The 20895-nt window shown below is 45.4% G+C and overlaps 1 protein-coding gene across 8 annotated transcripts in view; it reads right to left on the minus strand.

Moving 5' to 3' along the window:
- NDST2 (N-deacetylase and N-sulfotransferase 2) overlaps positions 1–20895 on the minus strand; it is a 234919-nt gene that overhangs the window by 100336 nt on the left and 113688 nt on the right. For 2 of the 8 annotated variants that reach the window (XM_048856865.2, XM_048856863.2), the window contains exons 4-5: positions 4133–4312; positions 2393–2502 (exon numbers count right to left, since the gene is read on the minus strand). The exons of 4 other annotated variants lie outside the window; for them this stretch is intronic. The gene's annotated coding sequence lies outside the window, so the exon portion shown is untranslated. Of the gene's footprint in view, positions 1–2392; positions 2503–4132; positions 4313–7742; positions 7870–20895 lie in introns of those variants that run through there. 2 more of the 8 variants (XM_048856864.2, XM_048856871.2) reach the window with 2 other exon arrangements.

The following is a 20895-nucleotide window of genomic DNA, read 5'->3' on the forward strand; positions in this document are numbered from 1 at the left end:
GCTCAAAGCAGGACCAATTCCCAACTCCCCAGATCCCTAAATGGCCCCCTCAAGGACTGAACTCACAACCCTGGGTTTAGCAGGCCAATGCTCAAACCACTGAGCTATCCCTCCCCACCCCTCCTGCAGGGGGTTGGGGTGCAGGGGGGGGAGGGGTCAAGAGGGAGGGATAGCTCAGTGCAGTTAGGGGTGCAGGCTCTGTGAAGGGGCTCAGGGTTGGGGTGCATGAGGGGGTGTGGGCTCTGCAAGGGAGTTTGGGTGCAGGGGGGGGCTCAGGACTGGAGCAGGGGGTTGGGGTGCGGGAGGGGGTTTGGGGTGCATGCTCCAGGAGGGAGCCTGCCTTAGCCCCGCTGCGCACCGCTGCCACCCTGGAGCCACTGGAGGTAAGCAGTGCCAGGCCGGAGCCCACACCCCGAACCCCTCCTGCACCTCGCACCCCTACCCTGAGCCGCCTCCTGCACCCCCAACCCCCTGCCCTGAGCCCCCTGCCACACCCCAACCCCTTGCCCTGAGCCCCTTCCTGCACACCGCACCCCCTCCCACGCCCCACACTCCCTCCCGCAACCAAACCCCCTGCCCCAGCCCTACATACAATTTCCCCATCCAGATGTGGCCCTTGGGTCAAAAAGTTTGCCCACCCCTGCCCTAGGAGCATGGTTGGCCGGAGAGGCACCGCATGCTGCTCCCGCCTGTAGTGCCAGCTCTGCAGCTCCCACTGGCCGGGAATCACAACCAATAGGAGCTGCGGGGGCTGTGCCTGCAGGCACAAGGGCAGCACGTGGAGCCTTCTTAGCTGCCCATGAGCCATGGGGCTACAAGGATCTGGCGGCCGCTTCCTGGGAGCTGCAGTAAGCACCATCAGGACCCTGCACCCCAACCCCCTGCCCCAATCCCCTCCTGCACTCAAACTCCCTCCTGGAGCCAACCCCCCACCACCACCACTCCAACACCCTGCCCCAGCCCCCTCCTGCACCCCAAATCCCTCATCCCTGCTCCCACCCAGGAGCCTGCACCCCCAGGTGGAGTCCTCACCGCCCCCCCAGACCCCAATCTCCTGCCCCAGCCAGGATCCCTCTCCCGCACCCTGAACCCCTCATTCTGGGCCCCAACTCAGAGCCCACACCCCTGGCTGGAGCCCTCACCCCCCTCCTGCACCCCAACCTCCTGCCTCAGCCCGGTGAAAGTGAGTGAGGCTAGGGGAAAGCGAGGGAGGGGAGTGGCCTCAGGGAAGGGGCAGGGCAGGGCAGGGGGCGGAGCAGAGGTGTTCGGTTTTGTGCGAGTTTGGCAACCCTACTTGTTTACCTAAGGCTTTGTCTACACTATGCACCTTTCAGCGACACAGCTGTGCCGCTACAGCTATGCACTTAAAAGGCACACCGTGTAGCCGACATTTGTCAAAAGGAAACAGCTCTCCCACTGATAAAAAAAAACTTCCACCCCCAAAGAGCAACAGTATCTTTGTCAACAGGAGAGCGCTCCCACTGATAAAGTGCTGTTCACGCCGGCGCTTTTTGTCAGTAAAACTTTTGTTGTTCAGGGGGTGGGAGGTGTTTTTCTCACCCCTGAATGACAAAAGTTTTACCGACAAAAGTCCAGTGTAGAGAAAGCCGAGGAGAGGAGAGTAAGAAGAGACTTGATAACACGCTAAAATAATCAACAGTTCAAAGAAGGTAGATCAGGAATTTTCATTCACTTTGTCTGATAACACAAGAACAAGGAGATACAAAAACAAGAAGACACTCATTGAAACTGAAAGGTATCAAATTCAAATCGATTAAAGAAAATACTTTTTGATACTATACAAAGTTAGTCAGTGGAACTCATTGCCATATGAATTCAGCAGTATTCAAAAAGGGATGAGACATTTATATGAATAAGAAGAGTATTCAGAGCTATAGTAGTAAATATTACAAAATTAAAAAGTTTGGGAAGAGATACAAAACCTCCTGCTTTAGGGCAGAAGGCATCTTGAGGGTTAGAATGAAACTTTTCCTGGGGGCAGATGTGACAAAGGCATGCCCAGGCAGGTATACTACACCTGTGTCTGACCATCTTCTCAATATTATACTGAAGGGGGCTGTGTGTGGCCTCTGTTGAAAGCTAAAAACTAGCTGATTGTCACAGTTACTGTGAGATGACTGGGAAATAGTTTACGAGCTATGTAAAATGTAGAATATTAGGTTGCAAAACTGTTGAAGTGAGACTGTCACCTGAAGTAAGGCGGGGTCTCAGGGCTTATTCAATCAGTGGTAAAAATAACAAATATATTGGAGGAGACAACACTGTTTACTACCTATTCCAGGTTAGGACTTGAGCACTGACAAACACAAAGGAGCCCCAGGAAGGGTCTCTGAAGAGGGTGCCCCTTGGACAAAGAAACAATAGCTTGTACCTTTATAAGAGCCGAAGAAATGACCCAGGTTGGAGACTCTCTGCCGGCAAGCTGGCTCCTGAAAAGTGGATCCCAGCTCTTCAGACAGGACAAGCCCTGCAAGGACTAACCTTTGGGTGAGGAATACATTGTTAGTCAGGAAAGCAATCTGTTACTAAGTACAGGATATAGAGCAGGGATCTCAAACTCAATTTACCTTAGGGCCAGTGCCAGTCCTCAAATTCTCCCAGCGGGCCAATAATGTCACTCATGCTGCCCAGAACCCGCCCCCCACAACTCCACCCCCCACCTGCCAAAGGCTCTGGGAGGGAATCTGGGTGGGGGAGGAGGTCTGGGGTAGGGGACTGGGGTGCAGGCTCTGTGAGGGAGTTTGGGTGCAGAAGGGGGTCTGGGGTGCAGGCTCTGGGATGGAGTTTGGGGGCTGGGGGTGTGTGGGGAGGGTGTGCAGGCTCTGGGAGGGAGTTTGGGGGCGGGGGGGGTTGCAAGCTCTGGGAGGGGGTCGGGGAGTGCGGCGCTTACCTGGGCTCCAAGGAGGGGTGGGCCGGGGGGCCTCCACATGCTGCTGCCCCCAGGCACTGCCCCCACAGCGTCCCATTGGCCACAGGGGCACTCAGGCCAGGGGTAGCACATGGAGGCACAGCCCCACCCCTGGGCCGCAGGGAGGGGCCGGCAGCCACTGGAGCGAGCAGGCAAACGCCACTCAGCTCTGCTGCGCTGCCAGGGCCCCTGGTGGGGAGTGCCCGGGGGTGGCAGGTGGGGCCAAGGGAGAGACCCGGCCCCAAACCTGCTGGAGCCCTGCGGGCCATATTGGGGAGGCTTGTGGGCCACAGATGGCCCGCACAGGCTGGGAGTTTGAGTCCCCCTGCTATGTTTCTCTTTTAAAAACCCAATGTTTTTAAATCCTCATAATTGCTTTTATTTGAATCTTTATCTCAAGCTCTGTTCAATTAACCTCAAGTTGGTTTTACTATAGAGATGTCTAAGTGTGAATGAGGTAAGGTGTGGTTAGGCCACGAAGGGCCTTCAAAGAGAAGACAAGTAGTTTATGTTTGATACATTAGAGAAAGGAGAGCCAGTGGAGGGATTCAAAGAAGGGGTGACATGGTCAAAGTGACGGGCCAGGAAAATGATCTTTGCAGCAGACTCCTGAATGGATGTGAGCAGGAGATAAGCATTTGTCAAGGCCATAGAGAAGGATGGTGCTGTAGTCGAGACGAGATGATGAGACTCTGGCTGAGAGTTTCAGCTGTGTGGATGAATAGGAAAGGTCACATCTTAGAAATGTCATGCAGAAAGAATCAGCAACATTTAGAGCTGGCCTGGAAGAGAGAAGACCTAGAGAGAGGTCTGCGTTGAAGATGACAACTAGGTTACAAGTCTGAGTGACAGACAGGATGGTGGTGTTGTCCACAGTGGGGCTGTATCCAGTCCTGCTCCACTGGGTGGAGAGTCTCCTTGATCATATAATATATTGGAGCAGCGGGAGGGGAATAAAAAGCATGTTTTATATTTCCCCTATTAAGGCATTAAATATTTAATCGAAACAGGAAAGCAATCAGCAGAACTTTAACAGAGTTCAGTTTGTGCATAGCCCCCTCGGATCTTCCAGCACTGGTGCACAAAAAGAACCTGTAGCATTCAGGCTGTTTCAGAGAACTCCATCAATATGGATTCCTTATGCCTTTTCTCAGACATTCTTGCCTAAGAAAGTAACTCAAATATGGATATCTCTTTCCCTACCCTTTGTTAGGCTTAGATTTTTAGATTAAGTGCTTCAGGGCACCGACTCTGTCTTCATCCATGTCTGTACAGTGAACCTAGCACAACGGAGCACCAATCCTTTGAGTACTACTTGAATATTGAAAAAGAATGTACAATCTTCCCTTCCACAGCAAGGTGTCAAGGTTGCTGGGTTGTTGCCTAAAAAAAAGCAAACAGAAAATGAACCCTTCATGTTTGAAATTCCGATCTTGTTTGCCCTGAAAACTCCAGAATTCCTAAAAAACTAATGAAATGACGACATCACAAGAGCCATGGGAGTGGAAGTCAGGCATCTGAGAAAGAAAGGGACTTTGTAATTTTTTTTGTTTTTGTTAACATCTATTTAATGCTAATGTCTAACAAACATCACAGCTAAAGGAAGTTTTTGTTAAAGATCTAACTCTCTCTGGCCTTTCAGTTAAGGTGAGAGAGTTCCCAATTCACACTTGAGCCCCTCCTTCCAAAGAATTCCTCCAGCAAAACCAGGGAAGACTATACTTGACATCCCTGATTTTTTTAAGATAAAATTAAAAAAGGAGAAAAACACTTTAAAAAAAAAAACATTCTGGACCTCTGTAGACATCATAAAGAAGTGAAAAGGATACAAGTCCAACTTAAAAATATATCTACGTTCAGGTCACCTTTAAGTCAAATGTCTGAGAGAGCACTCAGAAAAAAAGTCTGCTACAGATTCTAAACTGCTGTACCCTCAATTAAGGGCTGAGAATGCTACAAATACATCCCTTTGAGACCCACAAAGGGGTGTTCTTCAATGAGTCCAGTAAACCCAGAGAAAAGCAGACTTAGCATGCCCAACCACAAGTACAAACCTTTGTACTACCAGCTTTCAAAACCATTAAAAAATAACTTCACGACTTTTTTATCCACCATGAGCCAGCAGGAAGGCACATAAACCAGTTTTTTTCTTTTTATTTTGACAGACACCTTTAAGGAGCATACTTGGGCCCCAGTACACTTTAAACAGGTTCCACTTTGCAAGGAGGAGCCTCAGGGATGATGTCCCTTCACAGTCAGAGATGGAAAAAGCTCTGCGGAATACTCTTCATCAATCCCTTGCGTGTTAGCTTCAAAGGGCCCATGCATACCTAGACCCAGGCCCTTCAACTAACTATGAACTGCTGCTGCAGGCTATACAAAACAGCTTTGCCATGCAGATTGCTGGGAGTCTTGGGGCACTGAAAGGCTCTGAAGCCACCGTTCTATTCACTCACTCACTCACTCTCATGCCTTGGATGGATTTAGAAAACACAGCCAAAGAGTGACTGGTTCCTGTTTCAAAACCGGATGTATGCAGGGTTCAATTTACAGCAGAATCACAAGAGGAAAAATTGCAGGGGACTGTGGGGAGCCTACTCACTTCCCCTACCCCCAAGGCAAGATTTCTGATGGAAGTTGGTATTTCTGTGGCTGCACAGGCTCTGTAAGATCACACACCCCACTCTTCAATGGCATTGATTGAGAGCCTGCAGCTTTTAGCACTATGGCGTTTTCTACTGGGGAATCCCTCAGCTCCCAAAGTCAAGGGCTATATCATGAATACATTTACAGGTTTGGGGATTTTTTTTTGAATAAAGGTTTTTCTCTGGCAGCTGTGAGAGGCTTGGAAGCAGATTACTGCATAGGGAAGTCATTAGCAGCATGGGAGAATGCATAGAGTCAGGAAGTGACTGACCAAACACACTGGCTGGGTCCTAAACTCATTGCTTTACAAGCTGGACTGCATTGCGATTCATTGGCTTGTGTCAGTTGTTGCTCCCAGTGTTGGTGCTGCTGCAAGCGTGGGAAGAAGTGCAAGGCAGTGCTTGCTATTTGCCATGTGCTGTTTACCAGTGTTGTGGGAGGATGCTCTGTCAGCCAGGGACAGCTTTAAAGAAATATCAAGCTGTGCTCTCATCTACTCAGCTGTTCCAACCTTGTCTGGGTGCTAGGGATTTTACAGGTAGATACCCACTCCACTCTGGATGCTTTTCCTGCCTGAAATGACCAGGCTTTAGGGCTGACATCTCTCAGCTAGTCTCTGAAAGAGTCTCTGAATAGGCGGTACTACCCACACATGAAAGCAGAGAGGACTACAGCATCAAAGTTGTTTTGTATTCATACATTCTACTGTCTCCAGAGGAATAAATACAAAATTACATTTCTCTGAAAACAGTTTTCCCTACAAATTAGGCACACACATTCCTGTCAAACACTGGGAAAGTCTCTCTCTCTCCCCCTGTTGCATCACTCCAAATGCACTGGAGCTCTCTGCAGCGATTCCACCCTGCCCCAGGCCACACTGACCCCATCACACCTCACATGCCTACTCCAGCTTGGTTCACCTTTATCTCAGAAGGTAAGAAAGAGTGCAGCTTCCCAGCTGAACATCCATTCCACTCCCCCAAAATCTTCTTGCCCTTACCTTAGAAAGGCATGTACTTGCTCCTCCCTCCTTCTCTCACGTGCACTCCCATAAGTACAATGCTCAGGGAGTGGGATGTACTACCCACAGCATGCATCCGATGAAGTGAGCTGTAGCTCATGAAAGCTTATGCTCAAATAAATTTGTTAGTCTCTAAGGTGCCACAAATACTCCTTTTCTTTTTGCGGATACAGACTAACATGGCGGCTACTCTAAAAGCAGTAAGTAGTTCAGTCAGCTACAGGGTAGGAGAATAGTGAGCACATGGGCTGGGATGGGAAGAGCAGGGAATGGCAAACCCAAACAAGGGGTTGAACACTAGACCAACTCCTTCCATAGTAAGCACCTTTGGGCTTATCTACACTGGCAATTTTTCTTAAAAACGCCCTCCATTTCCCCACTGTTAATGCCATTCTCGTGGAATGGTGGAAGCACTAACACAGAGGCTGATAAACCTCCTCATCTAAACCAGATGCAATTAGAGTGAGATGACACAGTGGTAAAACCCTGTGTCCCATGCTCGCACTCTCAGCATTACTGGTGGAGCTGCACTGGTGGTAGTGCAGTGGGCAGAAAGCTTGCGAAAAAGACACATGTAGGCACAGCCATTATGTTTATACACTGACAGGAGGAAGAGAGATTCCTTGCTCTGCTGCCTTGGATGTCCTTACTGAAAAAATCATGGTCCACATTGTATAAAATGCACACACACTTCTCTATGTATGTTTTTGAGGCAGGAACCATTCCCAGGAGTTTAATCTCAAATGCTAATCAGGCCAAGAAGAAAATTGTAGGTGCCAAAAATAATGGATTCTGCTGCCTTTGGGTCTCCACAATTTTTCTTGCTTTCCCCATATAAAACTCTCCATAAATTTGTAAATTTTCAGTGAATAAAAATGGTGTTCATAGATTTTCCTTTTTGTCAAAGGGCTTCAACCTGTAACAGATCCGAGTAGCTGGCCTTGCAGACTATGCTCTCCAGCCAAAGAGCCGCAATGTCGTGAACTCTGCTTCATGGCTCTAACTTCAAAGCCTAGTTGGAACCATTCACCTACTGACATTATTAAGCAAGGCAGGATTAGTAAACACCCAAATGGAGTCAGAGTGCCTTATATAAAACATTGTCTCTCTGCTCTCCCTCCCCCTTATTTTCCAGGGTAAGCTTACCTGTTCTCCAGAGCAGGACTTTCCAATCACACTGCCTCGGATGGAAGGGAGTAGTGTTTCCCTGCTCTCTCACACTTAGGCAGCTTCTTTTTTATTTCCCAATCTCTCCTCCTTTGTAGCAGTTGCAATGGAGGATAAGGCACATCTCCTTTGTTTAAAGTCACAGGGCCTGCACCTTACCCCTAGTGGTTGAGCACATTCCTTTGCAATATTAAGTCATTTACAGACAGAAGGAGTGGAAGACTGAATTCAAATCTAAACATGGGTCTCCCACTTTGCTGCCTAATGTAGCTACACAGAGACCCCTAGCTACTGCTTTGCTCAGCTGTTTTTTGCATGAATGTACCTGCTTATTCTATTTTAAAGAGACAGTAACACCAGAGAGACTTGATTTAGATACCCAAGCAAGCATGTGAGTAATCTGCAAAAACGAGCTAAAAACATAAACAGCCTCAAAAGAGTATCAGGGAAATTTCCTGCAGTTATCCACAAGTTTCACAAAAGAACATTATTTTCCTACCTTGTAAACAGAGTTTCTGCATGAGACTCCACCAGCCTGGGCTTCTCTGCCAGTTACCCATCTTCCCAGACTGGTGGAAACTTCCAGCTGAAGCTTTCTGGAACTTTTACAATTTATCTCCTTCACAGTGTGTCACTAACCCTGCATATAATGATGGGGGGAGGAGTAATTACATTACAATCACAGACTAATTAACACAGCTGCACCCTGTGTTCAAAGGCCTGCTCTATGCTACAAAAACTGTCTGCTGCCAACAACAGGCACTGGAAACTGGTGTAGCTGAACCACTGCTGCACATGGTTCAATTGCAAGTGTAACCAAGAACAAAGCTTTAATGATGCTTTCTTAATCATTACTGACCATGGTTTGCCGTCAGCAACACTTGCAGCTAAACTATGTTCAGCTACACTCACTGCGGACACATGCTAGCAACAGGTAATGTTAGTAACATAGACAAAGTTCAAGAAGTAAAACAGGCTAATGTCTCATGTAGAGAGACTATTAAGGCTTCACTGGCATGGGTGACTGTATCAAGAGCGGGTATCTGCAGATGCAATTCTCAACAGAGACCCAAAGACGTTTCTAAGGAACTACCATTTCCACTCATCTTCCCTGTTTATGTCACTTGCAGAGGCTATATAATGCATTTATGATTCCCCAGCCCATCATTAAAGCACAGTGTACACTATAGTGCAATGGTTCCCAAACTTGTTCCGCCGCTTGCGCAGGGAAAGCCCCTAGAGGGCCAGGCCGGTTTGTTTACCTGCCGTGTCCGTAGGTTCGATCGGCCGCCGCTTCCAGCCGCTCCCATTGGCCTGGAGCAGCAAAGGGCACAACCACTGGGAGCCGCGATTGGCCAAACCTGAGGACGCAGCAGGTAAACAAACCGGCCCGGCCCACCAGGGACTTTCCCTGCACAAGTTTGGGAACCACTGCACTATAGTGTCTTCCTAACTAGTCCTTTAACAAAGTTAAATCCAGCATGCTCACCTGCCAACACCCATCCCAAAAGTAGTTTATGTACAAGAGTATTCAGAGATGATCCCCTGCAGGGAAAGCAGCAAATCTTCATACCCAATGCGTGGTTGTTAAAGGCTCTTAGAAAATCTAAGGTAAAAATTTTAAAAGCACCTAAGTCACCTAAGAGCCTAATTCCCAGTGAAAGTAAATGGAATTTTGGCTTCCAAGTGATTTAGATACTTTGAAAATATTACCCCAGCCATGATTTTTTTGAGGATGGCTGAATTCAGTGAAAGTCTATGCACACAGAGGCTATTTCGGGATTTTTTTGTTCAGAAGCAAAGCAATTCCTGGCACTGGGTTTGTGGCTATCATCCTGTAGCTCCATGCTCCCCTGCTTCCCATGTACCACTCTGCAGCCCTTCCTAAAGCTATGTCTACACTACAGACCTTACAGTGGCACAGCTGTACCGCTGCAGCTGTGCCACTATAAGATCTCCCTTGTAGCTGCTCTATGCTGGCGGGAGAGAGCTCTCCTGCCGGCATAATTAAACTCTCCCACCAACCAGCAGTAGCTATGTGGGCAGGAGAGCGTCTCCCACCGATATAGCACTGTCCACAATGGCACTTTTGTCGGTGAAACTTATGTCTGTCGGGGGGGGGGGGTGTTTTTTCACACCCTTGACAAAGTTTCACCAACAAAAGTGCTAGTGTAGACAAAGCTTAAGAGAGTACATTTGGTAAATTAAGACACACCCAAGGTCTACTCATGAACATAAGAACGGCCATACTGGGTCAGACCAAAGGTTCATCTAGCCCAGTATCCTGTCTTCCGACAGTGGCCAATGCCAGGTGCCCCAGAGGGAATGAACAGAACAGGTAATCATCAAGTGATCCATCCTCTGTCGCCCATTCCCACTTTCTGACAAACAGAGGCTAGGGACACCATCCCTGCCCATCTTGGAATCTATCTAGTTCTTTTTTGAACTGTATTGTAGTCTTGGCCTTCACAACATCCTCGGGCAAAGAGTTCCATAGGTTGACTGTGCATTGTGTGAAAAAATATTTCCTTTTGTTTGTTTTAAACCTGCTGCCTATTAATTTCATTTGGTGACCCCTAGTTCTTGTGTTATGAGAAGGAGTAAATAAAACTTCCTTATTTACTTTCCCTCACACCAATCATGCTTTTATAGACCTCTATCATACCCCCCCTTAGTCATCTCTTTTCCAAGCTAAAAAGTCCCAGTCTTATTAATCTCTCCTCATACGGAAGACATTCCATACCCCTAATCATTTTTGTTGCCCTTTTTGAACCTTTTCCAATTCCAATATATCTTTTTTGAGATGGGGCAACCACATCTGCAAGCAGTATTCAAGATGTGGGCATACAATGGATTTATATAGAGGCAATATGATATTTTCGGTCTTATTGTCTATCCCTTTCCTAATGAGTCCCAACATTCTGTTCACTTTTTTGACTGCCGCTGCACATTGAGTGGATGTTTTCAGAGAACTATCCACAATGATTCTCTGTCTTGAGAGGTAACAGCTAATTTAGACCCCATCATTTTATATGTATAGTTGGGATTATGCTTTCCAATGCATATTACTTCGCATTTATCAATATTCAATTTCATCTGCTATTTTGACAGGTTTCAGAGTAACAGCCGTGTTAGTCTGTATTCGCAAAAAGAAAAGGAGTACTTGTGGCACCTTAGAGACTAACCAATTATTTGAGCATGAGCTTTCGTGAGCTACAGCTCACTTCATCGGATGCATACCGTGGAAACTGCAGCAGACTTTATATACACACAGAGATCATAAAACAATACCTCCTCCCACCCCACTGTCCTGCTGGTAATAGTGGGGTGGGAGGTCACTTTGGATGGGCTATTACCAGCAGGAGAGTGAGCTTGTGTGTGGGGGGGTGGAGGGTGAGAAAACCTGGATTTGTGCTGGAAATGGCCCAACTTGATGATCACTTTAGATCAGCTATTACCAGCAGGACAGTGGGGTGGGAGGAGGTATTGTTTTATGATCTCTGTGTGTATATAAAGTCTGCTGCAGTTTCCACGGTATGCATCCGATGAAGTGAGCTGTAGCTCACGAAAGCTCATGATCAAATAAATTGGTTAGTCTCTAAGGTGCCACAAGTACTTCTATTCTATCTGCTATTTTGTTGCCCAGTCACCCAGTTCTGATAGATCTTTTTGTAGCTCTTTGCAGTCTGCCTGGGACTTAACTATCTTGAGTAGTTTTGTATCATCGGCAAATTTTGCCACCTCACTGTTTACCCCTTTTTCCAGATCATTTATGAATATGTTGCATAGGACTGGGCCTTGTACAGACCCCTGGGGAACACCACTCTTTACCTCTCTCCATCCTGAAAACTGACCATTTATTCCTACCCTTTGTTTCCTATCTTTTCACCAGTTACTGATCCATGACAGGACTTCCCTCTTATCCCATGACAGCTTACTTTGCTTAAGAGCCTTTGGTGAGGGACCTTGTCAAAGGCTTTCTGAAAATCTAAGTACACTATATCCACTGGATCCTCCTTGTTCACATGGGGAATCCCCCATTAAAGATTTCTAGTAGATTGTTGAGGCATGATTTCCCTTTACAAAAACCATGTTGACTCAACCCCAACAAATTATGTTCATCTATGTGTCTGACAATTTTTTTCTTTACTATAGTTTCAACCAGTTTGCCCAGTACTGAAGTCAGGCTTACCGGCCTCTAATTGCCAGGATCACCTCTGGAGCTCTTTTTAAAAATTGGCATCACATTAGCTATCCTCCAGTAATTTGGTAAAGAAGCTGATTTAAATGATAGGTTACAGACCACAGTTAGTAATCCTGCAATTTCACATTTGAGTTCCTTCAGAACTCTTGGGTGAATACCATCTGGTCCTGGTGATTTATTACTGTTTAGTTTATCAATTTGTTCCAAAACCCCCTCTAATGACACCACAACCTGGGACAGTTCCTCAGATTTGTCACCTAAAAAGAATGGCTCAGGTTTGGGAATCTCCCTCACATCCTCAGCCATGAAGACCGATGCAAAAAATTCATTTAGTTTCTCCGCAATGGCCTTATAATCCTTGAGTGCTCCTTTATCATCTTGATCGCCCAGTGGCCCCATTGCTTGTTTAGCAGGCTTCCTGCTTCTGATGTACTTAAAAAAATGTTTGCTATTACATTTGCAGTCTTTGGCTAGCTGTTCTTCAAATTCTTTTCTGGCCTTCCTAATGATAGTTTTACACTTCATTTGCCAGAGTTTATGCTCCTTTCTATTTTCTAAATCCTCACTAGGATTTAAATTCCACTTTTTAAAAGGATGCCTTTTTGCCTCTCACTCCTTCTTTAACTTTGCTGTTAAGCCACGGTGGTGCTTTTTTGTTTCTCTTACTTTGTTTTTTAATTTGGAATATACATTTAATTTGAGCCTCTATTATGGTGTCTTTAAAAAGTTTCCATGCAGCTTACAGGGATTTCACTTTTGGTGCTGTACTTTCTAATTTCTGTTTAACTAACCTCCTCATTTTTGCATAGTTCCCCTTTCTGAAATTAAATGCTACAGTGTTGGGCGGCTGTGGTGTTTTCCCCACCACAGGGATGTTAAATTTAATTATATTATGGTCACTTTTACCAAGCGGTCCAGCTATATTCACCTCTTGGACCAGATCCCGTGTTCCACTTAAGAATTGCCTCTCCTCTTGCAGGTTCCAGGACTAGCTGCTCCAAGAAGCAATCATTTAAGGTGTCAAGAAACTTTATCTCTGCATTCCGTCCTGAGGTGACATGTACCCAGTCAATATGAGGATAGTTGAAAGCCCTCATTATTATTGATTTTTTATTTTAATAGTCTCTCTAATCTCTCTTAGAGACTAACAAATTTATTTGAGCATAAGCTGTAGCTCACGAAAGCTTATGCTCAAATAAATTTGTTAGTCTCTAAGGTGCCACAAGTACTCCTTTTCTTTTTGTGAATACAGATTAACACGGCTGCTACTCTGAAATCTAATCTCTCTGAGCATTTCACATTCACTATCACCATTCTGGTCAGATGGTCAGTAATATATCCCTACTTCTATATTCTTATTATTCAAGCACGGAATTACTATCCATAGAGATTCTATGGTACAGTTTGGTTCATTTAAGATTTTTACTTAATTGATTCTATGCTTTCTTTCATATATAGTGCCACGCCCCCACCAGCATGACCTGTTCTCTCCTTCTGATATATTTTGTACCCTGGTATTACTGTGTCCCATTGATTATCCTCATTCTACCAAGTTTCTGTGATGCCTATTATATCAATATCTTCATTTAATATGAGGCACTCTAGTTCACCCATGCCTATAAGGGCATCCCTCCGCCCCCCTGTTTATATGCATTTTGTCCTCCACTTCCCAAGGTAGTTCCCAGCTGCTGCACTGGGCTCTTACTTTTCTGCTCGTCTGCAATAATTCATTTTACATCCTGGCCACTCACAGTGGAGTCTCTGAGGACTCAGGGAAGAAAATGGTCACAGCACAAATATCCCAGATCAATTATGGAAATGGATCCACCACATTAAAAGCCTCCTATCTCTGACCCCACCAAAAAGCCCTTTGGGATACACAGCGCTTCTCCAGCATGAGGTAGTGATAACTTAAAAGAGGGAAAGATTGAGGGGTGGGGAGGGGAAGAATCCCAAAATGAACCAGTTTAAAGCTCTAAGGAAAGCTGAATATATTTAAAGAAATGACCACTAGCACAATAACATCATCTTTAGACTCGGCCTAGGACGAGAAGATCCTAGTTCCTGATCTGGGAACCATGAGAACAAGTCTTAGTCGTTACAATCATTCCTAACATGCCAAAGCCTTCTCGCGTGAAGCTGTCCATAGTATTATCCTGCGGCACATTAACCGACATCTGGAAAGCTTCTTAGCACCATCTCTGAAAGCAGCTACAAAGAATGAATGGCTTCTTTCAAACCTCAGCAGTTTGGTGAGGAAGAAATGGGGGGGAAGAGCGGTGGTTGGAAAGAGATTCCTTTGGGTCTGTATACTACTGAGGGACTCTCCAATTGGTCCAAGGCACAGAGTGCTGCTGCTGGAACAGAAGCGTCCTGTAGCCTCCTGGACATTCAGGGCTGACATTTGCCTTCTTTCTTTCAAACACGCTGCTTATATTACTAGTTTGCCACAAAACTTTTAACAGCCCCTTCTTCCTATCGGCACCTGCCATTATAGGCTTAATTTCCTTTCATCCTTTCCCATCATGCTTTCAGAACAGCTTGGCTAAGAGCTCAAAGGGCATGAATAATAGAGGAGGACTCCACTACAAGGCCCATTAGACCCTCAAAAATCCTCACCGGATCTCTCACCAGCTCTCACTCGCCATATCTTTGATTTCCTTCAAACATTACTATGCCTACAGTAAATCAAACTCAGAACTCACTCCCATCCAGCCCCTCCCCTCACCCTTCCACCTCATCAATAATGCAGCTGACGAATGGCAGGGACATATGAGCCTAAAGGAGGTGAGGAAGGTCACTGCCACTGAAGCCTCACCACCCTGCTTACTTACCCTCCGCACTCATCAATAACAGAACTAGTGGGCAGGGACAACCAATCGAAAAGGGGGTGCTCACAGCCATGGCCCTAGAGTGACCAGGTGTCTGGTTTTCGACCGGAACACTCAGTTGAAAAGGGTTCCTGGCAGTTCTGGTCAGCATCACTGACAGGGCCATTGACTGTCTGGTTGGCCGCACTGCACAGCAGGGCTGGCAGGCTTCCTGCTAGCCTCTGCACCACACGGCTCCCGAGAAGCAGCCAGCATGTCCCCTTTCAACTCCGGATAGGGGCAGCCAGGCAGCTCCACACACTACTCCTGCCCCAAGAACCGCCACCGCAGCTCCCATTGGCTGGGAACCGCAGCCAATGGGAGCTACAGGGGCAGCGCCTGTGGACAGGGCAGCGCGCAGAGCCGCCTGGCCACATCTCCACATAAGAGCTGTAGGGGGGACATGCCGCTGCTTCTGGGAGCTGCCGGAGGTAAACGTCTTCCAGAGCCTGCACCCCAACCCCTTCCCGGGCCCTGACCCAGCCCTGATCCTCCTCTCACCCTCCAAACCCCTCAGACCCAGCCCGGAGCACCCTCCTATACCCCAAATCCCTCATCCCATGCCCCACCCCAGAGCCCGCACCCTCAGCCAAAGCTCTCACCCTCACACACCCCCAACACCCTTCCCCACCCCAGAGCACCCTTCTACACCCCAAATCCCTCATCCCATGCCCCATCCCAGAGCCTGCACACCCAGCTGAAGCCCTCACCCCCCCTGCACCCAACCCCCTGCCCCAGCCCTCTCCCACACTCTGAACCCCTCACTTCTGGCCCCACCTGGAGCCCACACCCCAGCCAGAGCCCTCACGTCCCTGCACCCCAACCTCCTGCCCCAGCACAGAGCCCTTTCCTGTGCCCCAAACCCCACATCTCCAGCCTCACCCCAGAGCCCTCACCCCAGAGCCCACACCCCCAGCCAAAGCCCTCATGCCCCCCTGAACCTCAATCCCCAGCCCAGTGAAAGTGAGTGAGGGTGGGGGAGAGTGAGTGATGGAGGGAGGGAGGATGGAGTGAGCAGGGCCTTAGAGAAGGGACGGGGAATGGGGCAGGACAGAGGTGTTCGGTTTTGTGCTATTAGAAAGTTGGGAACCCTACATGGCCCTACTACTCCCCTTTCCTCACAATTCATAGTGTGGGGATGTGTGTGTTAGTCTAAATTCTTCCGTGCAGGAGCACTGCCTCTCTCTGTGTTGTAAAGCACCAAGGACTTTTATATAGCTATATGATTACACAACACAAATCACAAGGGTAAAGGACACTGTCCCCTGCCCACAGTGCTGTTCCAGGCAATAAGACAGCCCTCAGACTATGGACACTAGCAGCAACAGAGGCCACTGTAGCCACCCCCCCACCCCCCATCCCCCCCAGGTAAAGTATCTCCCTGAGAAACTCATATGTTACAACAACTGGTCAACTAACTTCAGGGCCTGAACTCAAATTCACAACACATATCCATATAGCTCTGAGATCAGCAGATCACTGCCCAGACTAGCATGTTCCTTTTCCTCTGCACTGATACCCTTTCTCTGCACCCATGCCCACTATGTAAGTGTAAAACATTATCAACACCATTTTTCAGATGAACAGAATAAGGCTAGTGACTTACCTGGGGTCGTGGATCAGACATCAGCTCTGGAGCATCTTAAACCTATCTTTCCAATGAGACTTTGGAAATGTCTCTAAGGTGCAAATTTGTGTGCCCATGAATTGCACATGCAAAGCACCCAATACTTGCTCATCTAACTTTACACGTGCACAGCCCTGGCTTGCACCCATACTTTTAAAAAGACTGTCCCGGACCAGTAAAATGAAGCTAAGGAATACCTAAAAGGGAGCTGTGAGGACTAAATTAGGAATGTTACAACCTGGAGGAAGGGAAGGAAGTGCTGCATAGGGAGAACAAACCTCTCTCCCTTCCACAGAACCCAGAAAGGGAGTGTTGTGAATGAAATTTGGAGTATGTGAATAAAGAAGGCATGGAAAGGATTTTGAGGAAGAGAAGGTTTGATGCAAACATTTTCTGTGGAAAGATAAAATGATTTTAAAAGAAAATGAGAGAGAAGGTGCTCAGAGTAGAAATGGAGGTTCAGGCTTGACTGGAGGGGATAACTTAGCGGTTTAAACACGAGGTTTGAAATATTTAGTGTCCCTAGAGGCATCCGCTCAAATCTAGGCAGGTTTGGTCAGACCCTCTTCCACACAAGGTACATAAACAGAGTTCCATGCAAGGTACCAGATGAATATTTTCAACAAGACTTTAAAAACTGTAAGTGATATGAGCAGTGTGTAAAAGTTATAAACAGGTATCACAGGATATGAATTTGTTCTGGTCATAATACAACATTTCCCCTTCTAGAACTGCTGGTTTTTCCTGGTACTAAAATACTTTGGAATGAAAGGTGCTATTTAAATGTGAGATATGAATATAATATGCTCTGTTTAACTGGAATATGCCATAGCTGGATGGCTCCTTTATTGAGACATCTGCTAAGAACTAGTTTGGCCAAATGATAGTGAATGGTAATAACTGCTACTTAATCAAGACAGTATTAACATAAATTGAGCTTGTGTCAAGTAGTTTAATAGTGAATTACTGAGTGTTAAACAGACATAAAATTTCACACTCTGATCTTTTAATAAACAAATTGTCAGGCACAGCAGAAGGTATAGTTTCTTGATTAGGCAGGAAGAATCAGTCAAGAGGACCTGGGTTCAGGACAGATCCAACTAAGTAGTGTAAGATTATGAAATTAATAAACCTTATTTGCAATTTTTACAAGCCTTCAGCATGATGTTGCTCTGGAAACTGGTACTTCTGAGGTATTCTTTTTTAAGAAACCTATGAAGTTAAATTCAAAATCTTTCTTTAATGCAACAGTAAGTGCATCTAAAAGATTTTTTTTATAATTTAGAAATTGATAAAATAATGCCTTAAGAGGTACTTTTAAGTCTGTCCCTTGTGCATATATACCACAATACAATCTTCAGTTGTATGATCACAAATTATTGCTTAAATATGTTATTTTACCCCTCCCCCCACACCCCAAAAGCTAAGGTACACATGTGCAATACTGTAAGCTGCTATGCATATGCCACACAAAGTCTGTAAGAGTTATTTATATAAAAACAGTAAAATGTTCTACACTAACACAAATAGTGAAAAGTATGGTATGCTATTCCACATAGGTGTTTACAAGGTAATTACAACATGAACTTCTTCAGTGAGTATGTCATCAACTTTACTTCACTGATACCTCTTACTGTACTTCTATTTTTCTCAGTGTAATACAGTTTAACCAGAATTATAAAATCCATGTTGAACATGAAAAAATTCTGTATGCAAAATTAAACAAGCTAGCAATTCTTAAAGACAGCCCATTAAACACGCAAATATATCTGAACTGTATTAAAACAATGTGAGGATAAATCACATTAAAATGCAGACTAAATAAAGTTCTACATAAAAATTCAATCATCAAAATATATGGTTAATACAACTCTATGTATTTATTTGAGAAAACATGTATGAGTTACAGTTACTTTCCAGAGAGGTATTTGTCTCCAAGTTGAAGGAAGGGGGATATCCTGTTATACATATACTATAGAAATTAAATTAAAACACACTTCACAGAGAAGAAAAATAAAAATCTAGGCCAAAGGTATACTTGAGCATTCTGTCAATTAAGTTAGTGTAACTTTAAAAAATAAAAAATATGAAATATTTACAAACCCAAATATGTGTGTGTAAGGATGTAGAAATCCTGGATATGAATGTATAATCAATAGGATATGATTGTGTCATTAAAGATTTTTGTAATGAATGAGTACAAGGTAGCAGCATTAAGGCTGTGCATTCAGTCTCAATTTTGACATCTTCTGACTGGGGAGCTCAACCCTGTATCCTTAACAGCTTTTTGCATTTGACTGAGGTAAAGATAACTAAACAATTCTGTCTAGTCACTGCACAAATGGTGCATCTCTCCAATATGAAAAGGAGTACTTGTGGCACCTTAGAGACTAACCAATTTATTTGAGCATAAATAGCTGTAGCTCACGAAAGCTTATGCTCAAATAAATTGGTTAGTCTCTAAGGTGCCACAAGTACTCCTTTTCTTTTTGCAAATACAGACTAACAGGGCTGTTACTCTGAAACCTGTCATCTCTCCAATATGACCGTCTTATGCCGTGTTATACATTATCCATATCATTTTGCGAACCAATGCAAACTAGTGATTCTGTGGAGATCGGTTTCATATCTCCAGTGTCCTGCGCTTGGAATAGTAGGGACTGGAATGGTGAAGATCCACCATGCTCTATCCTCTGTCAGGATTCCATCTGGCATTGAGCTGAGCCCTTACAGTAGACATTTCCTCTTAAAGGAGAGGATTCCAACACTCAACCTTGATGAAACAAGCAACTTTCTGGATCAAAATTTAACTTTTGCAAAATGTTTAAATGACCTGGTGCCTAATCAGTTAATGAGCCTGTCCATGCAGTACCCTATACAACTAGCTCCCTGCACGCTGCAGTTTCAACTTTAAAGAAGGTGCATTCTCAGGTGAAGGAAGAGGAAAGACAGGGATAAACAATGTCATAGAAAGTACCTTGGTCTTTTATACATCTGCTGCTCTGCACAGAAAAAAGGTTAAAAAAAGAACTAGATAAGTTCATGGAGGATAGGTCCATTAATGGCTATTAGCCAGGATGGACAAGAATGATCTCTAGCCTCTGTTTGCCAGAAGCTGGGAATGGGTGACAGGGATCACTTGATGATTACCTGTTCTGTTCATTCCCTCTGGGGCACCTGGCCTTGGCCACTGTCAGAAGACAGGATACCGGGCTAGATGGACCTTTGGTCTGACCCAGTATGGCTGTTCTTATGATGGCTCAGCACTTAAAATCAGGGACGAGGGGAGGGAGGAGAGTTAAGACAGGGAAAATAAAATAGTTGCCATTCAAAAGCACCTACAATTAAACTGCCATTAGGCAGTGGCACACAAGAAGAGTGTGGTTTCCTAACCACAGATCACAAGGCGAACACACAGTATTCTGGGGGAAAAGACAAGCTATCACAGTTCATTCTGATGTGAATCCTGATACCAAATCACCTCGCTCTGCTCTCGTCTATTTTTAAACGATGACTATTAATGACAAGACCCAGATCTACTTAACATTTTTAAAAAAATAGAAGTGTGGGGGCAGTTCCTCAACTGCTACAATCCTAAACCCCCCAAAGCATGCGGTACATTGGGGAATACCCTGATTTGTAGAGGAGGTTCTGGTTACCACAGAACCATCACGGCCTAACGTAGCCCAGCAGGAGCTGCCATAGAGAATAGCATAATACAGTAGAATCTCAGAATTACGAACACCAGAGTTACAAACTGACCAGTTAACCACACATCTAATTTGGAACTGGAAGTACATAATCAGGCAGCAGCAGAGACAAAATAAAAAATAAATTACTAAAAAGCAAATACAGTACAGTACTGCGTTAAACATAAACTATAAAAAAAAAGGGAAAGCAGCATTTTTCTTCTGCAACGTAAAGTTTCAAAGCTGTATTAAGTCAATGTTCAGTTGTAAACTTTTGAAAGAACAACCATAATGTTTTGTTCAGAGTTACAAACAACCTCCATTCCCGAGGTGTTCGTAACTCTGAGGTTCTACTGTACTGCTTTGCTGGCTTCTCAGAGCCCCTCCTACTTTGATAATAAATGCCTTTTACTGGGATAGATGGGAGCATACAGCACTGCCTGCTTTTCCTTGCAAACTGGGATAAGTTTCATAAGAATTAATGACTGCATTAATGTGGTGTGCAAAACACCATCTACGAGCAAACGTACAAAAGAGTGTGGGTCTGGGCCTGTCACTATGCATGAATGTGTCTCGGGGAAAGTGTCTCATATGCAGTTACAAGAGTACAGGCAGAACCTGAAATGGCTGTCTGTAACTCCAAGGTGCCAAGCCCTCGCTAACAAACACAGTTAGGGACAAGCCAACACTTACAACCATCTTATTAACATTAAAAACCACAGGGCTAGTTCCTTCCACCACC

The sequence above is a fragment of the Caretta caretta genome, chromosome 7 (genome assembly GCF_965140235.1).
Source record: "Caretta caretta isolate rCarCar2 chromosome 7, rCarCar1.hap1, whole genome shotgun sequence".
NCBI classification, from domain to species: domain Eukaryota; kingdom Metazoa; phylum Chordata; order Testudines; family Cheloniidae; genus Caretta; species Caretta caretta.